This window comes from Bubalus bubalis, chromosome 7, assembly GCF_019923935.1.
Source record: "Bubalus bubalis isolate 160015118507 breed Murrah chromosome 7, NDDB_SH_1, whole genome shotgun sequence".
NCBI classification, from domain to species: Eukaryota; Metazoa; Chordata; class Mammalia; order Artiodactyla; family Bovidae; genus Bubalus; species Bubalus bubalis.
Genome location: NC_059163.1, coordinates 8,383,638 through 8,404,598, shown reverse-complemented (window position 1 = coordinate 8,404,598; position 20,961 = coordinate 8,383,638).

Below are 20,961 nucleotides of genomic sequence, written 5' to 3'. Positions count from 1 at the left end.
GGTGTTGCCATGAACACTGGTGTGCATGTATCTTTCCATATTAATAGTTTTCTCTGGATGTATGCCCAGGAGTGGGATTCTAGGATTGTATAGTATTGCTGTTTTTAGTTTTTTAAGGAACCTCCATACTGTTCTTCTGGAGAAGGAAATGGCAGCCCACTCCAGTGTTCTTGCCTGGAGAATCCCAGGGACAGGGGATCCTGATGGGCTGCCGTCTATGGGGTCGCACAGAGTCGGACACGACTGAAGCGACTTAGCAGCAGCAGCAGCAGCATACTGTCCTTCATAGTAGCTGCACCAAGACTGGATGCTATAAAGCTCCTAGAGGAAACGTATCTAGAACACTCTTTGAGATAAACAGCAAATTTTGGGGGGATCCATCCCCTAGAGTAATGGAAATAAAAACAAAAATAAACAAATGGAGCCTAATTAATTTTAAAAGCTTTTGCACAACGAAGGAAACCATAAACAAAATTAAAAAAACAAAAAGACAACCTACATACCGAGAGGAAGTATTTGCAAATTATGCTATTAAGGGACTAATTTCGAAAATACACAAACAGCATATACAGTTTAATGTCAAAATAAACAAACAACCTAATCAAAAAATAGGCAGAAGGCTAAACAAACATTTCTCCAAAGAAGAAATACAGCTGTCCAGCAGGCACATGAAAAGATGCCCATTATCACTAATTATTAGAGAAATGTAAATCAAAACTACAATGAGGTATTACCTCACACCAGTCAAAAATGCTGTCATTAAAAAATCTACAAATAGTAAATGCTGGAGACAGTGTGGAGAAAAAGGAACACTCCTACACTGTTGGTGGGAATAAATGATTTTTTAATTAAGATATATGGGCTGTAATGCTATTGCACACTTAATAGACTACAGTGTAGTGTAATAACTTTTATATGCACTGGGAAAGTGAAAAATTTGTGTGACTCTTTTGCAGTATTCTCTTTATTGCAGTGGTCTGGAACTGAGCCTGAAATATCTCCTAGGTATGCCTGTACAACTGTGTTTTTGTGTGGGGCAAATAGACAAGAACATACCAAATCGCCTTAAGCCCAATGCAAAGAATTATTACCAGGCAAAGAGTGATGGAAAGGAATATTTTACATAGGGCATTTTCCTTTGGTGGGAAAAAGGCAGTGTTGGTGGAGTATCATGAGAAGAAGTAGAGACTGCATTTTAGAAAGCAAAGGGAGAATGGAATTCTATTCTGATTCATAGTAATCTTTGGGCACTCCAAACCTCAGAATGAACACAAGCTGATAGTCTATGAAAAAGCAAGAGTCCCAGAAAAACATCTATTTCTGCTTTATTGACTATGCCAAAGCCTTTGACTGTGTGGATCACAATAAACTGTGGAAAATTCTGAAAGAGATGGGAATATCAGACCACCTGACCTGCCTCTTGAGAAACGTGTATGCAGATCAGGAAGCAACAGTTAGACCTGCACATGGAACAACAGACTGGTTCCAAATAGGAAAAGGAGTACGTAAAAGCTGTATATTGTCACCCTGCTTACCTAACTTCTATGCAGAGTACATCATGAGAAACGCTGGGCTGGAAGAAGCACAAGCTGGAATCAAGATTGCTGGGAGAAATATCAATAACCTCAGATATGCAGATGACACCACCCTTATGGCAGAAAGTGAAGAGGAACTCAAAAGCCTCTTGATGAAAGTGAAAAGGAGAGTGAAAAAGTTGGCTTAAAACTCAACATTTAGAAAATTAAGATCATGGCACCTGGTCCCATCACTTCATGGCAAATAGATGGGGAAATAGTGGAAATAGTGGCTAACTTTATTTTTGGGGGCTCCAAAATCACTGCAGATGGTGATTGCAGCCATGAAATCAAAAGACGCTTACTCCTTGGAAGGAAAGTTATGACCAACCTAGATAGCATATTCAAAAGCAGAGACATTACATTGCCCACAAAGGTCTGTCTAGTCAAGGCTATGGTTTTTCCTGTGGTCATGTATGGGTGAGAGTTGGACTATAAAGAAAACTGAGTGTTGAAGAATTGATGCTTTGGAACTGTGGTGTTGGAGAAGACTCTTGAGAGTCCCTTGGACTGCAAGGAGATCCAACCAGTCCATCCTAAAGGAGATCAGTCCTGGATCTCCTGTTTATTGGAAGGCCTGATGTTGAAGCTGAAACTTCAATACTTGGCCACCTGATGTGAAGAGCTGACTCATTGGAAAAGACCCTGATGCTGGGAAAGATTGAGGGCAGGAGGAGAAGGGGACGACAGAGGATGAGATGGTTGGATGGTATCACCGACTTGATGGACATGGGTTTGGGTGACCTCCAGGAGTTGGTGATGGACAGGGAGGCCTGGCGTGCTGCAGTTCATGGGGTCACTAAGAGTCAGACATGACTGAGCGACTGAACTGAAGTGAACTGAGTCTACTCTCCTACCTCCCTAAGAAAATGACTCTGCAATGAAGAACCAATTTACTGTACTCACTGAGATGGTTCATTGTATGTCTCCTTGACTGGGGTACAGACCACCTAGACACTGAGTTAAACATTATTCTGGGTGTGTCTGTGAAGTGTGTCTAGACATTTGAATCAGTAGACTAAGTAAGTAGATGGCCCTCCCCAATGCAGGTGGACCTCATCCAATCTGTTGAAAGCCTAAACAGGATAAGAAATGAAATAAGAGAGAACTCATTCTCTCTGACTCTCTCTATATCCAGATAGGTAGATAGGTGATAGGTGTCACCTATTGGTTCTATTTCTTTGGGGAACCTTAACCAGTACATTCACTCATTTCCCTAAAACACCAGTTTTCATAGTCTCTGTCATGTATTCCCTTAAAATCTTTTCAGTATGTACCAAAGTCTACAAGATATGACCCAACTCTGGCAGTGTGATTTTTACTGTGGCTGCTGCTGATGTTATGTGTGTGTGTGTGTGTGTGTGTGTGTGTGTTTGTCTCTCAGTTGTGTCTGGCTTTTTGCAAATCCATGGACTGTAGCCTTCCAGGCTCCTCTGTTCATAGACTTCTCCAGACAAGAATACTGGAATGGGTGGCCATTCCATTCTTCAGGAGATCTGCCTGATCCAGGGATTGAGCTTGGGTCTCCTCTATTGAAGGCAGATTCTTTACCATCTGAGCCACCAGGGAAGCCCCTGCTGATGTTAGTCTCCACCAATTAAACCCCCCAGGTTTCAGCTCCCTCATCTGCAAGCTGTGTCTACTTTATCTGTCCTGCCTCTTCTCTGACAAGACTGTATCCTTGGATTTTCAGTCATCTCTTCCTCTGACACTTTGCCAAATTGCCCGTGGTCTGGCTTCTAATGTCTGGAGTCACAGAAAAGCAACGTTAGGTTTGCTTAGAGCCACGTTCACCTTTCTAGTAAATAACTTTCTAATTCCTATATGAACTCAGGAAGTGATCTGTGTGCACATTTCTTACTTTACAAACTTGCAGCAGCCCTAGCTTTGTCAGATGGCTGTGGCAGAATTACGGGATTTTTGCTCCTTGCATTTTCCTTTTTGATTAGGATGGAACAAAACTTACTGTGCCTAAAGAATTGTTTCCCAAATGAAATATTCTCTTCTCTATTGACTTTGACATCTGTGGCTAGCAGATCTCTATTTTTTGTGTGTGTATAAACTGCTTATTTGATTTGACCTGGTTCTGAATCAAGAAATTGATTCAGATGGGCCTCCGCCTTTGGAAATGGTATTGCATGAAATCATTATGGTAACATATGCTGAAACTTAATGCTACAAATGCAGAGGGAGAAAATGATCTTGCAGCTACTTCCCTTCTTTTGAGGACTGGAGACATGAGACTGTAGTCTAATAAAATGTGGTGTGTTTACAGCTGAGGCTGGGGCAAAATCAAGATACATCAGGAGAAATTGACATTAAAAGTGCAATATAACAGATGGGTGGAAAAATGAATTTTTATCAAGATGATCCATTAGTGTTCTGCAACCAGTCAGAGGAGAACAATGATCTGGAACAAATCAAGAAGCATGGTGCTTGACCTGTGTTTGCTTGTTCGAAAGGGTGACCTGTATTTATAATCTTTAATTAGAGATACATTTGTTTCTGGTTGACTGGATACATTTTTCAACTACTGTTGTTTTCTTTTTGGGGGGAGTTGGGAAGGTGGGTGTTGGAGGTGGTTTGTGGCAAAGGATTTGGGTTCATCAAATTAGATTAAATGCAAAGAGAGAAAACAAGTCCAGTGGAGTGAAGCCCTGACTAAGTGGTAGAGTTTTTTGCAAAGAAGGAACATTAATCTCCACGTTGTGGGTGGGGAGCTGAGTAGGTGAGTAGCTGAGTAGTTAATCAACTATTAACCTCGAATAAGCTTGAGTAACTTTGACATCAATATTTAATAGCAGGTAGACTGCAGACCTTGTTTTTAACCTCATATTTTCTCTTTTCCTGACTGTCAAGCTTTCTGTCTACTCTTTCACTGACCTCTGAAATTAATAAGTACTTGTATTTTAATGGGAAGAAAGGAGAAAGAAAATGCAAACAGAATGCCCTTAATTTTTCTGTACAAACTAGGCTGAAAATGCAAGCCAGTGAGGGCACTATGCCAACTCATTTGGGGAAACTTGGAGTTTTATTGCAGATGAATTGCTAGGTTGCTTGCCTTGATGCCAAGGAATAAGTAGCTTGGGATAATTCATTTGCCATGTCTGCTGCTTGTACCTATCACTTCCTTGCCGCTGGCTGATGTCAGTAATATGCCTGGGAGGGGGAGGAGGAGACAGAAGTTTTCTCCAGTGTCACTTATATGCCTCTAGAATCAGCACAATTGTAACCCAATTCCATATGCTTGGACTAAAACTCCAGCCTATTAAGCTTGATCAAACTCCCCTAAGAATTCTTTTGGGAACAAACCATAGTCATTTAGCTAAAAGAAGGAAAAAGATGAGAAATGGCAAAGGACATTTTAATACAATTTTAAACCTGGAAAGAAACCTTTATAGATGGTGTAATTCAACCTAGCCTAGTATGGAAGCAAGACAGGTGAAAAGCGCTGGACTCAACGGACACTACACAGTGTCAGGTGATGTGTTCAAATTTCTTTCTACCTCACGCTCTATGTCAACATTTCAAGGAGGGATTATTATTATGTGTCCATCTCCCCGTTTTTCTAGATAAAGAAAGTGAGTCTCAAGTCTTATATAAAGGATTGCCTTAAGTTTCCTCCAAAATCTCCCTGGACAGTGATTGCAGCCATGAAATTAAAAGATGGTTGCTCCTTGGAAGGAAAGCTATGACAAACCTAGAGGGCATATTAAAAAGCAGAGACCTCACTTTGCTGACAAAGGTCCGTATAGTCAAAGCAGTGGTTTTTCCCAGGTGGCACAGTGGTAAAGAATCCACCTGCCAATGCTGGAGATTCAGGAGACTCAGATTTGATCCCTGGGTAGGGAAGATACCCTGGAGTAGGAAATGGCAACACACTCCAGTATTCTTGCCTGGAAAATTCTATGGACAGAGGAGACTGGCAGGCTACAGTCCATGGAATTGCAAAGAGTTTGACTCAACTGAGCACACACACACACCATTTTTCCAGTAGCCATGTGGGGATGTGAGAGTTGGACCATGAAGAAGGCTGAGTGATGAAGAATAGATGCTTTTGAATTGTGGTGCTAGAGAAGACTCTTGGGAGTCCCTTGGATGGCAAGGAGATCCAATCAGTCCATCCTAAAGGAAATCAACCCTGAATATTCATTGGAAGGACTGATGCTGAAGTTGAAGCTCCGGTATTTTGGTCACCTGATGTGAAGGGCCAATTCATTGAAAATGATCCTGATGCTGGGAAAGATTGAGGGCAGGAAGAGAAGCGGGTGACAGAGGATGAGATGGTTAAATAGCACCACCAATTCAGTGGACATGAATTTGAACAAACACCAGGAGATAGTGGAGGGCAGAGGAGCTTGCCCTCTGCGTGCTGCAGTCCATGGTGTTGTTATTGAGAACAAAAACAGGAAGTTTTCTCAGCTAGTCCAGGATACAGTCCTTATCAGAATCCATGAATGTTGGATTCCAATCCCATGCAAGGATATGTGCAATATGCAGGAACATAACACCTTTCCCAAATAGCTGTAGTGGTAACATCAACATGAGATAATATTCCTAAAAATATATCTCCCTCCAAAAACCCTAAATTGAAAGATATTATTCCAGTATGAATTCTTCATATATGGAACAACCTCAGATTGTGGAGTCAGAGTAACTGAATTTATTTCAACAACTCACAAAGAGTAGGCATCCATGTAAGTCCCAGATTCTCTGAACCTCAGTTTTCTTATCTCTGAAATGGAAACAATATTTTTACATGTGTAACCTGGCAGTGTTGGCAAAGCACAATTGTTGGTACAGGTAGGGGGGACGAGGTGGGCGGGTGGAGTGGTGAGTAGAAAGGAAGAACACAGATAAATGTTGAGATGTGGGCAGGAAGGAACCAGCTGTACCAAAAACTAGATGTCTATGTGACAAGGTGTGCTGTGTGACAAGGGTTCAAGGTTGCTCTTAAGAGGAGAGAGACCTTGTTTTCTGCAGCTTGTATGCCAGGCAGGATCAGTACAGGAGAGAGTGCACAGTTCAGCTCAGTTCAGCTGCTTAGTCGTGTCCAAATCTTTGTGACCCCATGGACTGCAGTATGTCAGGCCTCCCTGTCCATCACCAACTCCGGGAATTTACTCAAAACTCATGTCCATTAAGTTGGTGATGCCATCCAACCATCTCATCCTCTGTCGTCACCTTGTCCTCCTGCCTTCAATCTTTCCCAGCATCAAGGACTTTTCAAATGAGTCAGTTCTTCACATCAGGTGGCCAAAGTATTGGAGTTTCAGCTTCAGCATCAGTCCTTCCAATGAACACCCAGGACTGATCTCCTTTAGGATGGACTGGTTGGATCTCCTTGCAGTCCAAGGAACTCTCCAGAGTCTTCTCCAATATCATAGTTCAAAAGCATCAATTCTTCGGCACTCAGCTTTCTTCATAGTCCAACTCTCACATACATACATGACCACAGGAAAAACCATAGCCTTGACTAGATGGACCTTTGTTGGCAAAGCAAGGACATTACTTTGCTTTTTAATATACTGTCTAGGCTAGTCATAACTTTCCTTCCAAGGAGCAAGAGACTTTTAATTTGATGGCTGCAGTCACCATCTACAGTGATTTTGGAGCCCCCCAAAATGAAGTCTGTCACTCTTTCCATTGTTTCCCCATTTATTTGCCATGAAGTGATGGGACCAGATGCCATGATCTTAGTTTTCTGAAAGTTGAGTTTTAAGCCAACTTTTTCACTCTCCTCTTTAACTTTCATCAAGAGGCTCTTTAGATCTTCTTCACTTTCTGCCATAAGGGTGGTGTCATCTGCATATCTGAAGTTATTGATATTTTTCCTGGCAATCCTGATTCCAGCTTGTGCTTCATCCAGCCCAGCGTTTCTCATGATGTATTCTGCATACAAGTTAAATAAGCAGGGTGAAAATATACAACCTTGATGTAGAGTGCACATGAGGTGCCAAATCAATGTGCTTGGCTTGAAAGTAAGTAATGACTCTTACCAGTCTGAGATAGATGGTCATTTTATATTAGGGTTTAGTTAGATTGAATGCAAGTGGGGGCAACCTGGATGATGGATATATGCTATCTTCTCTGGTACTGCAGAAGGGATTGGCAATCTGCTCTAGTATTCTTGCCTGGAGAATTCCAAAGGAGCCTGGCAGGCTACAGTCCAGGGGGGTTGCTAAGAGTTGGACATGACTGAATGACTAACACACACTTTCTTTGGCATTAAGTTTATTATTGGCATCAGGGAGGAGGGTTAAGGCAACACCAAGGTCAGAAGCTGGGAGGAATTGGAGGGGATGAGGGAGGTCTCTTACATGCCCTTGGCTTCTTTTTAGGGGGTCTTTTCAAAAGTGCTTTCCTGGTGGCTCAGCTGGTAAAGAATCTGTCTTCAGAGCAGGATACCTGGGTTTGATCCCTGGGTCAAGAAGATCCCCTAGAGAAGGGAATTACAACCCACTCCAGTATTCTTGCCTGGAGGATTCCATGGACAGAGAAACCTGGTGAGCTACTATCCATAGCAGAGAGTTGCAAAGAGTCTGACACAACTGAGCAACTAACACTTTTCAAAAGTGCTGCCTGCGCGCAGTCAGTTAAGATGCAGGCAGCTGGGACTAGGTATCTACAGCATCTCCCGAGCAGCTTTCAGTCCAGCCTTGCTCATCATGATGAAAACATTTCCAGTGACAGCAGAGACCTTATTATTATGCAGAGATGTTAGTCACTGAACTCTGAGACCTCTAGAGAAGGCTTATAATCCTCTTATTCAAGAAAGCAGGATTTTTAAATATTTGTAAGTAAGCTTGACTCTGAACACAGAGGAAAATAGTAGACTTAGATGCGTGAGCAGTTTTCTTGAAAATCTTGGAAGCAAAACATTTAGGAGAACGTTGGTCACGAGGCCACCTGGACTCAGGTGGGAGACATTTGGGTCTGTCTCCCTGGGCTTGTGAGCTGTCTGGAAAACTGGTTTGGACATGTCAGGTTGTAAGTGATTTGAAGCTAAAGCCATTCCTTGTTCATCTTTATCTGCCCCACGGAAACCACAAGAGGCTCACTGAGCACCTGTTACAGAAAGATGCTGCCACAGACTGGCTGGTATTTACGTTTCAGTTGCAGAGAAATATAATGTCTCCAAACAGGAACTTCAAAGTGCAAGAAATAATTATTAAAGGTTTTCTAGTAGCCTCGTCCGCTCTTTTTCTTCTCTGAATTAAAACTCTCTCCAGATGCCTGTGATTGAAGAGTGTTAAAAGGACTTTTCTTATCACATGGCATTTCAGACTTTTGTTCCTCTCCGCATTCTCAGCTCTGTTTGATACAAAAGCTACTCGCTCCTGAGGAGTGGGGCTGGGGGAACTCAAGCCTTGGAGCCAATGGAACGCAGGCTGCAATTAAAAGCAAACATTTCCACTTCAGTCACAGCCTGTGGGTGTTTTAAGAAGGAAAAAAAAATCTATTAAAAATATAAATATCAAACTTCTTGGGTTTTGATCTATACGTTTCATGGAGAAGGTGTTCTGAAAGAGCTTGGATCTTGAGAAGCTGATAAGGATGCTTTGCTCCTAAAATTGTGAAACAGACAGAGAATATCCTGCTGGGTGGTGAACAAGAGAAGCCAGGCTCTGGTAGGTGATGAGGCTGAGGAACTAGGGTGGAGGCAGAAGGAGAAAGTGGATGGTCTTGGGGCATGTGAGTCCCAGCCAGAACCAAAGGGCAGGCAGAGCAAGAGGGCAATCCTTGCCCTGTTTTCTGTATTAATTTAGCCTCTTACTGCAGTAGAGAGATTTTCTAGTGTCTTCCTTTTTTCCAGCTCACCTTTATCCCCCAAGTCTTCCTTCATAGGGGCAGTGTTGCTCATCAGATTGTTCAGAACTTGAGATTTATCCAACTTCCCTTTCTTAATGGGCAGGATGTTATGTTTTAAAAGGCATGTGATCTTGTTTAGTTTCCCATCTCTACTTCCTGGGCATATTTGTATTGGGCAAAAGCTTAGGTTCTGGCCTCCAGATCAGGCATGGTTTGTGTTGTGGGTGGAAGCAAGCGTCCAGATTTCTCACTTCCAGCTCCTGTTCATTGGCTGTGGCTTAGAGAAGAGGAATTAGAGTTTGATCCAAACATTGCAACATAGCCATGGAGCTGCCAGGAGACCCACCTGATGCCCAAGCTTAAGCCTGGGTTACAGGGTGAATTCTGTCCTGCCAAGTCTCTATGTGAGGTCTTGACCCCTAGTACCTCAGAATGTAACTGTATATAGGTATCAGGCTATTAAAGAGGTATTTAAAGTAGACCTGAAAAGCACCATGAACTAATTCAACATAATTAAAATGTGTACAATTCTCACACAAAAGTAGGATACAAATTCTATTCGAAGGATACATTGGAACATATCCAGGGAAGTTAAAAAAAGGAGGGGTGCGTACAAAAATTTCAAAGTCTGAAGGTATTGAAGGGCTTCCCAGGTGGCTCAGTGGTAAAGAATCTGCCTGCAATGCAGGAGACCTGGGTTTGATCCTTGGGTTGGAAACATCCCTGGAGGAGGAAATGGCAACCCACTCCAGTATCCTTGCCTAGAAAATCCCATGGACAGAGGAGCCTGGTGGGCAATAGTCCATGGGGTTGCAAAGACTATGGCATGACTAAGCATGCAAATACACACACACACACACGCACACACGCAAAGGTATTGAAATCATACAGAGTCTGTTCTATTATCACTGTGGAATTATGTTAGGAAACTATCAAAAGATATTTGAAAATAACTCACTTATTTTCAAGTGCAGTGTGACATTTACCAAGAAAGATCTTTGGCTTACTTTTCTGTATATTCATTCTATTAATTTTTGAGAGTTTGATATTAAAACTCCAACTAAAAATCTTAATTTATCTATTAAAAAATGTAATATATAGTGTAACTGTATGTAACTTCGTTCTGTACTTTCCAAGTCTCCTTTAAATGTGTTATCATACTTTCATAATTAAAAAAAAAGAAAAAAAATTTAAAAAATAGTTAATTAAAGTATTGGGTTGGCCAAAAGTTGTTTGTTAGGGTTTTTGTAGTTAAGATCCTATTGCAAAACAAAGAAACTTTTTGGCCAACCCAATTAAATGAGGCCCATGGGGTTGCAAAGAGTTGGGCACGAATGGGTGACTGAATAACACCAATAAACATCCCTATGATAGTGTCTGGCACAGAGCAGATGCTCAAGTTATGAGCATTCCCTTTTTTTTTTTGCCACTGCAATTTTACTTTTCTCACATATAAAGTTGCATAACTTTATCTGTTTTTCATCTTTCTGACATCCTGTTTTTTTGAAAAGATCAGAGAGATTTTTTTTTCTCTTCTGGTCTTTACTGAGGGGATGCTAGAGGCAATAGAGTGGATAAAGTAAATATTTGAGAAATTATTCTTGGGATCTCTGACACTTATCAGAAAGTTGGCAAGATTCTACTTGCCCATGGACCACAAAGCTATTGGAAAATAATTTACTTTTCCTTCTCATTAGAAAATTTTAAAATTTATATTAGTAAATCCTATAGGAAGAGCCGATCTGAAACTCAGCTATTCTGCTTAGAATCTACTTTGGCTTCTGAGTGAAGTGAAAGTCGCTCAGTTGTGTCTGACTCTTTGCCACCTCATGAACTAAACTGTCCGTGGAATTCTCCAGGCCAGAATACTGTAGTGGGTAGCCTTTCCCTTCTCCAGGGGATCTTCCCAACCCAGGGATTGAACCCAGGTCTCCTGCATTGCAGGCGAATTCTTTGAAGTGGGTAGCCTATCCCTTCTCCAGCAGATCTTTCTGATCCAGGAATCCAGCCAGGATCTCCTACATTGCAGGCAGATTCTTTACCAACTGAGCTACCAGGGAAGCCCCTTGGCTTATAAGGGAATGGAATAAATTATTATCTGGTGACATTTCCTCTTTATAATGTTTATCATCCTCAAAGTTATTTAGTCCTATTTAAGCCTAGACACCAGGAAAAAGAGTTGCTTTTACATTAAAATTTTGAAGCATACTTTTTAAAAAGACAATGATGATATTTCTTTCTTACAAATTAAACTAAACTTATTTTGCATTGGGGGTATAGCTGATTAACAATGTTGTGATTGTTTCAGATGGACAGCAAAGGAACTCCCCCATACATATGCATGTAACTGTTCTCTCCCAAACTCCCCAGATTGCCACATAACATCGAGCAGTGTTCCCTGTGCTGTACAGTAGGTCCTTGCTGTTTTATTAAAACTTATTTTATGCATGATGTAACATTTTCTTGGAAGTTCAAGAAGTGTTTATTTGTGAAGCTTTCCTGGAAATTTCACTGGAATGAACAACTAATAGATAGCCTATTTGTTCTCTGAGTATTGAAGAATTGCAAAATCTCTTATTGCATTATTCTGAATATTGTTTTTCAAAGACTCTCTAAAAATGTTGTCAGCTCCTAACGGTGATAATGAAACTAATGTGTGCAAACATGCTCCGTAGTGTCCAGCTCTTCAAAACCCCATGGACTCTCCCGTCCTTGGGATTATCCAAGCAAGAATACTGGGGTGGGCTGCCATTTCCTCCTCCTGGGGATCTTCCTGATCCAAGGAAGATCAAACCCATGTCTCCTGCATCTCCTGCATTAGCAGATTCTTTACCACTGCAACACCTAGAAAGCCAATGAAACTAGTGAATAATGCCTAACAATGACATATAATAAATGGAAAACCTGCTTTGAATTGTTACTTCAGAGCCTTCACTTAAGGTGGGTGCATCCTTGGGGGCATAACTAGAATAACGTTATCATATACTCATCTCTTCTCCCCTTCCCTCTGTTACCTTTCCCTCTCCTCCCTTTCACGCCCCTTTTCCTCTCTTTGGAAAACTGCAGTGAGGGGAATGTGGGGATAATGTTATAAACCCACCCCAGGCAACTGTGTTCTATTTACAAAGCTGAGAGAAGGAAGAATCTAGGAAACTCTTTGTTTGACTCTATCATGGACTGTAGCCCATCAAGCTCCTCCATCCATGGAAATCTCCACTCAAGAATACTGGAGTGGGTTGCCATCCCCTCCTCTAGGGGATCTTCTCAACTCAGGGATCAAATCCAGGTCTCCCGCATTGCAGGCAGACTCTTTACTATCTGAACCACCAGGGAAGCCCACATCAAAAAAGTTGGCCATGGCATAATGGCTTCACTTTGCATCTCATGGTGGTTTAGTCACTCAGTCGTGTCCAACTCTTGTGACCTCATGGACTGTAGCCTGCCAGGTTCCTCTGTCCATGGATTTTCCAGGCAAGAATACTGGAGTGGGTTGTCATTTCCTTCTCCAGAGGATCTTCCTGACCCAGGGATCGAACAAGATCTCCTGCATTGCGAGCAGTATCTTCACCTACTGAGCAACCAGGGAAGCCTTGCATCTTATAGAACAAGTCTAACAACCACCCCCCTGTAGGATCACAGATGCGAAAATTGGGAGCAACAGAGTTCCAGTAACTCACCGTTCAAAGGCAAATTCCCTGCCTCATGAAAATCACAGGGGCCCAGACTCAAGCAGGACTGGTATGCTCACCTGGAAGTCAGCAAACAGCTTAATGATACACATGAGGCTCCCACAGCAGAGAATGGTGCTGGCTCAGAGTATTCTGTTGTTTATGGTACAAAACAATCCTCTCAGAGCACTGCCCTTCACGGCACAAGAATATATACCTTTTAGACCTTCTGGTCTCAATTCCTGTGTTCCAGACCAATTTTTTTTTTTTTTTTTAAATCAGGAACTTGAACTGAGGCCATCTTTACTCCGCCTTGCTCTCTGGGGAGATATCAAATTTAATTATCTCATATGTCAGTAACTTTTGCTGCATAGAAACAAATAATTCTGGGCAGAGGGTTCTCTCTCTTAAAAACTGACTGGGTTAAAATAAGTGAGAGTTAGTGATAACTAAAGTATTTGGCAAATGAAAATGATACAACATGGGTCACTAAATTATGCCTGACACAAAGTTTATTTCACATTTAGCATTCAGATTTTTCTAATACTTCCATTTGTACAGGCATAACTGGATATGAAACAAAAAAAAACATACGTGAAAATAAATGGGACTCTCCCTACAGCTTGATAGTCCAAATAAAAAAATAAGCTGTTTAGAAAGTCAAAATAATCTGTTAGCATGCTTCTCTCTCCTGACCTGAGAGCTATCTAAGGTCAAGGACTCTGTCTTATTATCATTATTTTCTCAGTGACCAATGATATGATAGGAGATATCATATCAGGTTCTCATGAAATAGTTGTCATTTTGGAATGTGCCCATCATCCACTTTGGGCCATTTTATGATGGAAATTATTAGATAAATGTTGTATGTCTGTAGTGTTCTCATATATGTGGGATTCTCCAGGCAAGAATACTGGAGTGGGTAGCCATTTCCTTCTCCAGGGGATCTTCTCCACCCAAGGATTGCGTCTGGGTCTCCTGCATTGCAGGCAAATTTTTTACCATCTTAACTACCAGATTAGTCCTACGTTCCCTTCACTGCAATTTTTCAAAGAGAAGAAAGAGGAAAGCCCCATATATGAGCACACACACACACACACACACACACACATATATATATTCTGTAGCTCACATGTATATTTAATTATGAGTGTGATGAATATAAATGTTGAGTTTTGACTCCTTCAACAATCTTTTAAATGTACAGTACAATGTTATTAACTATTGGTCAATGTTGTACAGTCTAGAATTTACTCATCTTGCTGAACTGAAATTACAGGATTGCTTATTTTATAGCTCCTTATTTTCCCCTCTCCCCAGCCCCTTGGCAACCATTCTATTCTTTGCCTTTATGAAGGTGGCCCACTCTATCCAAGGGGAAACTTAGAATAGGGAGGTCAGTGGGGTGAATCACAGAACTATTTTTTTAATTGAATATAATTGGCCATTTGATGCAAAGAGCCGACTCATTAGAAAAGACCCTGATGCTGGGAAAGATTTAAGGTAGGAGGAGAAGGGGACGGCAGCGGATGAGATGGCTGGATGGCATCACCGACTCCATGGATGTGAGTTTGAGCAAGCTCTGGGAGATGCTGAAGGACAGGGAAGCCTGGCATGCTGCAGTCCATGGGGTCCCAGAGAGTAGGATACGACTGAGAGTCTGAAGGAGTAGTATAATTGCTTTACAAGCTTGTGTTCATTTCTGTTGCACAACAAGGTGAATCAGCTATATATATACATATCCCCTGGCTTTTGAGCCTCCCTGCCACCCCCCATCCGCATCCCACCCTTCTAGGGCATTACAGAGCCCTGAGCTGCGCTCCCGGTGCTCAGCTCTTTGTTTTGCACAGCAGGCTCCCCCTGGCTATTTGCTTTACACACGATAGTGTATGTATGTCAAACTCTGACCTCCTGGTTCGTCATGTTGCCCTTCCCCGCTGTGTCCGTATGTCCATTCTCTACACTTGCCTCTCTATTCCTACCCAGGACATAGGTTCACCCATACCATTTTTCTAGGCTCCACATGTATGCATTAGTATACAATATTTGTTTTCCTCTTTCTGACTTACTGAAATAAGTATTAAAGATCCTAGATCCATCTATGTCTCCACAAATGACCACTGCTGTAGTTGGTTGTGGGACCAGAGCTGGTGTTCCTTCCACTAACCATTCTAAATCTCTCAACCTCATTAATCACCTCTACCGGTCTTAGTGGGTTATCTGTGTACAACCCCAAACTTAATTCTTCATGGGTCTCAGATCCTGATCACCATTCTCTTCTTGTGCCAAGGTTGCTCCACTCACCCAATCACAGTCACCGTTTGGCAAGTGAATACCCAGAGGTGCCCACCTGGATTACTCAAGATTGACACACATTCTTCTCTTCTTCTGCCCTGTAATAGGAGTCCTGCTGATCGGGGTCAGTTACCCGTGACAAGATAATGACTTATTTTTGCCTGATGAGCCCTGGATGCAACAAACTCAAAGTGCACAAGAGCCAGTGGTAGTTTGCAGCTCACTGTGGTCCTAGCACTCCTTTGGAGGGGAGGATTTCTTTTTTTTTTTTTTTTTATTTTATTTTATTTTTAAACTTTACATAATTGTATTAGTTTTGCCAAATATCAAAATGAATCCGCCACAGGTATACATGTGTTCCCCATCCTGAACCCTCCTCCCCCCTCCCTCCCCATTCCATCCCTCTGGGTCGTCCCAGTGCACCAGCCCCAAGCATCCAGTATCGTGCATCGAACCTGGACTGGCAACTCGTTTCATACATGATATTTTACATGTTTCAATGCCATTCTCCCTCTCCCACAGAGTCCATAAGGAGGATTTCTAATGCTGCAGATCCCAGAGCTGGGGACCAAAGAAATACCCACCATGGGTCACTGGGGGTGATGATAAAAGGGACCACTCCTGCTTCCACGGCCTGTTGTCTGGATTCATGTATTCTTCTGTTGGGGACACAGGGACATATTAAAAGTCTCTGATTTAACGAGTGTACTGAAAGCAGAGGTGTGGCATCCTATCCTTGTAGATTTTGTTTCCAAGTTAATGTATCAATTGTGCATTTAACACACTATTTCAACACTTTACCAGGCCATCAATAACCAGGTGATTTAACCAGTAGATCCCATGATCCTGGACCCACTCTTATGTTTCTTTCATCGTAAAGAGATACAATATCCCAGTTAGATGCTATGTTACAAGGGGTTACATGTCTATGACTTAGGCATTCCATGTTTTAAGTAGAGCTGAAAAAGAAAAGCAATTCAATATAATGATCTTACTTTGTCATTTTTATCATTTTAATATTAGATAAAATTTATTGAATGTATGTCATGCTAAAAGCCGTGTCCTAGAAACAGAACATAATTTCTCATCCTTACAATGGAGGTATTATATAAGGAAGACATTAAAAACAAGAATATTTGGATTAGAAAAACAAATTTCAACCAAGAATCTATAACAGCTTGATGACTGGGGCAAGATACTTAACAGTTCTGAGCCTCAGTTTCCTTATTATTTTTTATCGTAGCCTGGGCTAGGAAGATAGAGACTAGCGGTCCACTCATAGCTTTGACCCTTATGAGCGTTGTCTGAATTAGATCTTTGGTCTTGGGAAAAACCACCATAATCTTACTGCACCAATATTGAGCTCATTAATTTCTAAGATCCCTTTCAGCTTCAAGATTTTATGACTTTCTTTGATAGACAATTTTTAAAATCTTTCCCTTAGGATGAAAGATTTCACTGTGAAAACTGTGTGTTTGGTTTGTCAGAATCACCTTCCTGATTTTTCAACTTGGATCCCAAATGTGTCAGAAGCTCATTTCTGGTCAGGATGCCTACTGAAATGCCTGTTCCCGGCAGATAACCAAGAAGCTTACTTTTTTGTACTAGTCTTAAATTTCTCTTTCATTCCAAGAAGCAGACTGTTTAAGACTCGATTTCAGTAGGACAAGGTCGAATTATATAGTAACACCTGAGGTTGCAGTCGTCAGCCAGGAGATAGACTTGCCCCTAAAATCACTGAGACTCTAATTCAGACTAATGGTGTGCCCAAATTACCCATCTCAGTAGGTTTGCTTGATTCCCTGCAGATGTTTCTCGTTTCAGTTTCCAGAAACATTGCTGCTGGGTGATTTATTTGCTGAAATGCATGATCACTCTCTTGCTTTTCTGCTGATGAATGATTTATTACCATCCATTATGCACAGGAAGACAGAGTTGCTTTACTCATATTATTTTTTGTTTTTATTTGCTGTTATCAGGTACACAGTAGACAAGTGAGGAAACAATCTCAGTGGTGATAGATGTGTGGTTGTGTGTCTGGGTTGGTGCAAAGTCAAAGGACTCATTTTTTTTTCCCACCGATAACACTGTAGCTTGTTGGGCCTCTCTTGGGTCTTTTTGAAGGCACTGGACGTGGAGGTTGAACACAGAGATCATGGGTCCTAATTCTTGGGATCATAACTGATAATCTTTGCTTTTCAGCTATGGATTCACAATAGCAAATATTTGTGCCAGTCCTGATTCTAAGCACTTAACCTATATTAGCTCATTTAATGTACTTGTCAACCCGGTGGGGTAGGTACTAACTACTATCATTCTCATTTGATGGGGGAGAAAACTGAGCCGTAGAGTTTAAGTAATTGTCCTTGAGTCACATAGCAGGAAAAAAACATCTGAAACCTGGTCTTTTGACACCAAATCCAGATGCTTAATCATTGCTCACAATGTGGGAAGGGAAGGGTGGGATGAATTGAGAAGGTAATATATATATATACACTACCATGTGTAAAATTAATACACAGCTCCTGTACAGCACAAGGAGCTCAGCTCAATGATCTGTGATGACCTAGAGGGGTGGGATGGGAGGGTGGAAGGGAGGCTCAAGAAGAAAGGGATATATATGTACTTATAGCTGATTCATGTTTTTGTACAGCAGAAACTAACACAACATTGTAAAGCAATAATACTCCATTTCTTTTTTTAAAGGAATTCATTTCCTTCAGGCTGACTGACTGAAAGTCTCACTTCTTACTGGCTAGAGACTGGAGCCCACTCTCGGCTTTTAAAAGCAGCCCAATTCTCTGCCATGTGCCCTTCTCAGGGCTAGTTGACAACATGACTGTGTGCTAATCCAAGGCCAGCAGGGGAATCTATCTATGTTCAGTCTGCTAGGGCAGAATCTTAGATAATGAAACCGAATCACAAGAGTGGCATCCATCATCTTTTCCATAGTTGATTGTAATAAGCCAGCTACAGGTATTGATTATAAGCCTAACTCAAGGGCAGGCAATAGACAAGAGCATGACTCATCGGTGCTGTCTTCGGGTGTCTGCTAAGCAGACAGACATTTCCCTACTGGTTAGTATACATGGGAATCCAAATGATACTCAACTTGTTACTTGGTTAGTAATCATGGACTCCTAGAAATGGAAGAGAGATGATGATGATGGCCAGTGTCTTCAAGCTATGAAGTTTCAAGCGTTCTTCTCCATATGCATGTCACAGATACCTTATTTCCAAATGCTCTCATTCAGAGGTCCTTTCCTCCAAACGACCCAGGATAGGTGATCTACCAGTGTCAAGTCTTCTCATCTTTGTACTGAACATCTCTTCTCTGTTGGTTCATTTTTTAATTCAAAACCAGAATTTTCACCTAATGAAGTTCCAAGTTTTCTCAGGGACAATCATGTTGTCATCATGCTTTAAGTCTCCATCTGAGATTCTCTAAGCCTCTGGTCCCATCACTTCATGGGAAATAGATGGGGAAACAGTGGAAACAGTGTCAGACAGTGGTCATGTATGGATGTGAAAGTTGGACTGTGAAGAAAGCTGAGCGCCAAAGAATTGATGCTTTTGAACTGTGGTGTTGGAGAAGACTCTTGAGAGTCCCTTGGACTGCAAGGAGATCCAACCAGTCCATTCTGAAGGAGATCAGCCCTGGGTGTTCTTTGGAAGGAATGATGCTGAAGCTGAAACTCCAGTACTTTGGCTACCTCATGCGAAGAGTTGACTCATTGGAAAAGACTCTGATGCTGGGAGGGATTGGGGACAGGAGGAGAAGGGGACAACAGGATGAGATGGCTGGATGGCATCACTGACTCAATGGACGTGAGTCTGAGTGAACTCCAGGAGTTGGTGATGGACAGGGAGGCCTGGCGTGCTGCAGTTCATGGGGTTGCAAAGAGTCGGACATGGCTGAGCGACTGAACTGAACTGAACTGAACTGAAGCTTCTTGGCAAACCTGGCTATCAATAACCTGGCCTCAATGGCCTCATCCATTTCAGTTTCCTGAATTTAATCCTCGAAGAGTGACCTACACAGTTGGAAGGTGTCGTAACTCTCCCCCCTTGTGCAGGGTAAGCTAGTTCTGATTGTCCCTGTGTTTGTGCATCTAATATACTTTGCAAATAGTTGCTACTGAACTCATCACACATTCATGAAAAGGCAGACCTAAACAGAAGTACTTGTTCTATGCTTCTCTCGCCTGGAGAGATTTAATTATTTTTTGCATTGATTCTTTCACACTAAGCAACTTCCCTTACGTGATACTTGGGAGCATAACACTTACTGAACTATTCTGGAACCAGTCCATGTTTGAAGTATACAGAGATCAGGGAAATTTCCTGTGTTTTCTTCCTTTTAGTCCATGACTTGTGTCAGAATAGATGATGCAATTCCAGAGGATCTGTGGTTAAAACATGATTGTGTGTGAAGCTTTTTTCGTTCATTCCTGAGTAACTTTTATCAGGATGGACCTAAGCAAAAAGGACTGTGCAGGCTCTGAAAACAAGTTTGGGACCCTTTAGGGATGGAATTTTGGGTTCTCAGAACCTAGAATGTGGTCCAGAGGGGAACATGCTGACAGGAAACCTACTCACCTACTTAAGGAACACTGATTTCCTTAAGATCATTTATTTGTAATGTTCAGTTTCTTGATATTTTCTTCTCCTGAGAAGTTTATAGTTGGGTCAAAGCAGGGACCCAGGCAACTTGCCAGCATTGCTTTGCTGAATAATATACTAATAGTCTGACCCAAGTCTCTCGAGTAAAGGTAGGTTTCCCCTGAGCCATACTTCTCTCGGGCTGAAGACTGTGCTTCCCTGGAATTTAGTCTTCCACCATTTGAATGAAACATTCATCTCCCCTCCTCGATTTGTACATTGTAATTCTTGGCTTGGAATGTCTTATTGTAGCCTACTGACCTCTGATTCAATTATTGTTTACCCTTCTGTCCTCTGTCCCTGTACTAAATGGGTATCATCCAGAATAATAATTTTTCTAGAGCTTGAAATAACATCAAATAATGTTTATTCTCCACTGGTATTTGTTTCAAGGAGCTACACTTTCCAACTCAAGTGGAATCCTTTCTTTTGAGCTCTATTTGAGTTGGATTTTTTTTCTATTTAAAACAAAACAAAATTTGTGCTTCCTAATTGCTTTGTATATTCTCCACTGCTTCCCTAAACATGTCTCTGAATTATAAAGCCATCTTCTCTTCTAGCAATAGGTCTTTTTTTTTTTTTCTCCCAGGAATGCTTAAAAGAACCCCTTTTCATAGCACATTCACCAAGTTGTGTCCTCCCTAAAGGTTACCATTGACTGCATAATTCATTTCTGAGAATTTCATTTCAGGTTCACTTATCATAAAGTGGTGATATAAACACCACACGCTATCACACCTACTCCCAATCTAGCCAGTTATTTCTTCTCTGAGGCCCTGAACTCCGTCTTAGCTCTGAACTCTAAACACATGCTGTGCCCTTGTCTTAAACATCTTTGTTCTGATCCATCCTCCCTTCATCACTTGGTTCACTCCCTGCATTGTTGGTCCAGTTTACACTCTGATTCATCCATCACCTCCCCTACTGAGTCTAGGAGGGAATCCAATACT